The following is a 5,462-nucleotide window of genomic DNA, read 5'->3' as shown; positions in this document are numbered from 1 at the left end:
GAAAAATTAGTGTTAACTGGAGGTAGTTCCTTGGGTACCCATTCTTTCTAAAGATGTGTGTACCTTAAGGGAATCTTCTTGTCACCTTTGGTCTTATTATCATAAGAACATGACCCCCCTTCAGCAAGGAAAAATTACATTCATTTATTGAATTTTATTCTAATCTTTTGACTTCTAGTTGATCTCGCTATTTTAGACCTACTATATGTCTCACTTTTGTCTTCTATTTTGACATTTTTCTCACTTGAGGAAGACATATGAGACAAATACCTATTTGGTGATAGCTGTAATTCATCAAATGAGAGATATAGTAGGACTAAAGTTGATGTGGATGGTAAAGAGTCTACTGCAAATAATAAATTGTATCTATAGGGTCTATTGACTCATACCTATCAATCCATGTCACTGTGCATGATCCTTGTCAAAGGTGTTAAATTTCCTACATATGTAAATAATTTATCTTAAGTTAGCCAAAAATTACACAATATGTTTGCTACAAATTACATAGAAGATAAAAATTACATGATGCATTCATTGAAATCATTGTATATTTTCTAATTCCTTACCTCTACTTTATGTGTGGTATGTATGCAAAATCATTGTATATACTTCATGACATTAGAGTTCAACATATAATTATTTAATTATAAAAACATTCAAGTCATACAAATTTTTTATGAATAAATTAATACCTCATACATGATATCAATCATACCTTGGGTGAAATAGTGGGGCTTCTTGCCTGTAGTGCTTACAACCAAGGGTTAATAAAATTTAATAAACAACATCAAAGTAACAATAATGCAGAAGTAGATATAGGTCATGGTGAGCGGGAGTGGGGAGAGTTTAGGTGGGAATTAGAATTTGAATTCCTCTATAATTGGTGAGCAGTCTGGGGATTCCCCTGTCAATTCTCGGAATGTTGATGATGGTAAGTTCTTGGCAGATTCAAGAGGGGGGCCCAAGTAGAATAAAAAATAGTCAAGTTTGTTTGGGATTTGACCTACTAGAAAGTCTACTTTCCCGCCAGTCAAAGACATCTCTATGGATGACAAAGGTGAGTTCTCTATCAAAATTCTTGATCAGATCATTGATAGAAATATCTCTTTTATGGACTCTACCTTGGTGGGGCGCTTGATTGGAGCGAGACCTAATATTAAAGATGTGTGAGCTTTTGTGTGGAGAAAATGGTGTTTGGAGGGTCAAGTGGACATCTCTACAATGGCCAAAGGTTTTCTCCCTTTTTTTTTTTCTTATGATGAGGATAAGCGAGATATCCTTTGTAGCAGCCTATGGGTTATGGGGAAGCATACCGTGTTGTTACAGAAATGGGCCCCCAATCTTTACTCTCTGGATGATTAAGCTATTCAAGCCCCTATCTGGGCAAAACATCATGGTCTCCCTCTTGAGTTTAGGGTGGAAGATGTATTCAATGGCATTGCCAATACTTTTGGGGAACTCTTCTCTTTAGATCTGGTGATTGTTTTTAGGAGGAGACTAAACTATGCTAGATTTTGTGTTGGGGTATCCCATGGTGTGGATCTTCCTAAATCTATTTCTCTAAAATCTAAACTTGGTGTTTGGGATCAAAGGATTGAGTATGAATCTATCCCTTTTGCTTTCTTCCAATGCAAGAAAGTGGGTCACTAGGAATTTATTTGGGGTTACCTTTGAGATTATCCCCTCCTGACAACTGTTGGAATTCTCTGATTGATAAAATACACTTGAAACTTGTTGGTTAGAAGGGATCTCTCCTAAGTTAAGCTGGGAGGGTTATTGTTTTAAAATCTATCCTTCAAATTGTCCCACTCTATGCTTTGAGTATCTTTAAAATCTTGAGAAAGTATGCACTTGCTATTGAGAAAATACATAAGACTTTCTTGTGGACTGGTATGGAGACTAAAAAGAGACTTCCTCTTATTGCATGAGAGAATGTTTGTATTCCCAGGGGGAAGGGTGGGCTTGGGCTTCGAAGGATTTCTACTATGAATGAAATCTTACTGGCTAAATTTTTTTGGAGATGGCACAAGGAAGAGGGAGAATGGAGGAATATCTGGGCTGATAAATATCATAGGTATCACTTTGACTTTCAACATTTTCTTTTCTCTGATCTTGATCAAGGGGGTTCTCAGATTTGGAAGAATGCTTAGAAATTTAAATATATTTTAAGGAGAGGAGTAAAATGGAAGGTAGGAAATGGATTGAAAGTCCTTTTTTGGGAAGATATATGGATTTTGGATCACCCCCTTTGTGAAGACCCAAGGTGGAATGGGTATATGGAGCAATGCAGGAATTAGTTTGGTACTCTGGTCAATGATTACTGGAAGGATGATTTGTGGGTGAATCTTCTTAGGGTGGATCTAAATTTGGTAGAGCTTGCTAAATGCTTGAATGCTTGCTATCTAAACCATGAAGAGGATGTTCTAATTTGGAAAGCTGATCCTAGTGGTATATACTCTATTGCTTCAGCCTTTGCTAATTCTTTTGAGGATCATGATGGACCTTGTTGGGCTATGGCATGGGTGAAAGGTATGACTCCTAAAGTTAATATCTTCTTTTGGATTCTTTTGCAAAATAAAATATTAATCTTGACAATCTTAAGAATAGAGGGTTCTTCATTATTAATCGATGTGTTCTTTGCAAGAATGACAGGGAATCGATGGATCATATTATGCTTCATTATTCCTTTACTAAGAAGGTTTGGGATAAAATTTGGAGTTTAATGAACATGGACTAGGTCCCTCATGCTACCACCCATCCATTATTTTCTTGTTGGAAAGCTCCCTCTAAGAATTCTTTGATTATTAAATTGTGGGATTTTATTCTTCCTTATCTATGCTAGGGAATTTTGAAGGAACATAATGACATGATCTTTATAGGGGTGAAATCCAATCGAATTCATGTTTTCCATAAAATCAAGGCCCTTTTGTAGGAAAATATCAAAATTTGTGGTACTGGACAACACTCTTGTAATGAGTGGGATGCTAGGGTGATTAATAATTGGAATATTAGGAGTTTGAATTTGAACACAAAGGATCCTAACCCAAAGGATAATGCAAGATGGGATTGTCCTCTAGAAAACTAGTTTAAGATTAACTTTGATGGGGCCTTGAACGGGAACTCGAGCACTGCTGGATGTGGAGTGGTGATTAGAAATTTTAATGTTGAATTTGTTGGTGGTATGGCCATACTATTAGGGTATCAAACCAATCATGTTGCTGAAGCCTCTGCTACTCTTCATGGTCTTATTTATGCCAAAAGTTTAAATTTGAAGAATATTTGGATTGAAGGTGGTTCCCTCAATATCATTAATTTCCTTAATAAAATCAATCCACCTTCCTGGACTATCAACAATATTATTTCTAAGGCTTTTAATATTATTAATTCATTCCAAAATTGCATAATATCCCATAACTATAGGGAAGCCAATGGTTTAGCCGATTGGGCTTCGAATGTGGTTTGTTGTAATGATCAAAAGATCATAAGGGAATCATTTAATACTTTACCTCCTGAGGGCCACGATCATGTTAAGCATGACAAATGGAAATCTCAACAAAAATCCTTTAATAATGATGATGTCAATGAATTATGATTTTAACTCCTTTGGAGTGAGGTGACCTATAATTTTTAGGAATGTAGGTAGTTTTCATAGATTCTGAGTTGTTTCTTCTTCTCCTTGCTTTGGTAGTGGTTTTTGTAGAGTGATCGGGGGTTTTCAAACTAAGCAAACCAGTGTATCAGACATAGAGATTATGGGGGGAAAGAGGAAATAGGTGGAATTGCCTAGCTATGCAGAGTGGAAGAACAAACCAGAGGTGTGGGATATTCTCAAGGTGCAAAAATTTTATTGGTTATATGGAGAGACTCAAAGGAAATAACCCTACAATTAAAAACCAGTTTGTTAAATCATGGAAGGATGGTTTGGTGCTGGTCGAGAACCAGAGGATGGATGTCACAGAAGAGATCATTATGAAGGCTACTAGATTGGATTTGGATAGGATCAATTTTTATAGGGAGAGGAAGATCTCGAGTAAGGAGAATGATGACTTTGTTAAGATAGATCAGGAGAGAAATTGTCTGGTTAAGATAGGTAACTCGTATTTTAACCCAGCCTTTATTTCTCATCCTTTGCATTTTGTGTTCTTTGAGATTATGGAATACTTGACTCTAGATGGAAGATATACAAAATTGTATGGTTATCACTTTGTGCTGGCAAACCATTTCCAACATGATATTAGGGTTAATTTTCCTCCCTATCTTCTGTAATCTCTTACCATTTCAACCCAGGCCATCTAGTGAGACCCAACTGGTGAACATGTTTTCCATGAAGGTTTCATGGTCTTGATTATGAATGTGCTGAAATCAAATTTTTTTTTTGAAACCCAAAACCTTGAAAGGGGCTAATCAGGATACTAAAGTGAGAATTCAGGATAAGGGCTATGACTTTGAGACACAAGATGAGGCCGAAGGGGGTCTGGTTAGCTCGAAAATAGGATCAGGCAACAGTACTAAAAAGAAGCAAAAGAATGTTGAGAAGGAAGGTTCTAATCAGGATCGGGAAAGTGATTTTGTCAAGGAAATTGTTAGAGAGCATATCAAAAAAAGAGGTGGTAGTAAAGGAAAGAGTAAGGGTTGTTAAGATGAGCAGGTCTCTCCTCATTCTAATGATGAGCACCTAGCTCAACGTTTGGAGAGGAAAAGAAATTCCTTGCGGTGACAGAAGAATCAATATGGTACTAAGAAGAGTGATGATTCTGATTATGGAGATGACGATGAACAAGGGTGTAAGTCTGATTTGGGTGATGATGCCAAAGGAGGGCTAGGGTCTTCTAAGGGACTTTTTGGCAACCTTGGCTCTATTTAGAAGGAGATTGGTATTCTCAAGCATAAAATATTGTTGTTGAACAAGGAAATGAATCAATTGAGCAAAATAGCCAGAGGGGAAAGAATGTTAGGACAACACATTGATAGGCTTTCAGAGGTCATAGGGAATGCTGAAGAAGTGAAAAACCTAATGCATAAGATCCTTGTGATGGAAGCTAAGCAAAGGGTCATGGATAAGGATATCAACAACATTTAGGAGAAGGTGTCCAAACTTGAAACCAGGATGGGTAACATGGACAAATAGCCTAAACAATTGGTGGATAATGTAATTATTTTCCTAAAGAAGAATGAGATAGATAAGGGCTAGGATTCCCCTCTGGGGGTTGACTCTCAACGACCAAGAAAATGTACCTAGGCCCATTCGAAGAAGATTGAGGAAACCAGTAAGAAAGACAAGGTGAAGGGTGCTGCTAAAACCATGCATAATTTGGTGGACCAGGCTATGAACCTGATAAATACTCCTTAGCTGGTCGGTTGCTATTATTTTGTTGGACTTTTGCAATCTTTTTAAGCTCTATCTTGTGTGACCTCTTATTTGTTTTTTGAGGTCTATTTCATGTTGTTTTTTGTTTCTTTTC

The sequence above is a fragment of the Cupressus sempervirens genome, chromosome 6, assembly GCF_028749045.1.
Source record: "Cupressus sempervirens isolate cs-2001-9-10 chromosome 6, ASM2874904v1, whole genome shotgun sequence".
In the NCBI taxonomy this organism is placed as follows: Eukaryota; Viridiplantae; Streptophyta; class Pinopsida; order Cupressales; family Cupressaceae; genus Cupressus; species Cupressus sempervirens.
The sequence above is the reverse complement of the archived record's forward strand: the minus strand, read 5'-3'. Positions refer to the sequence as shown.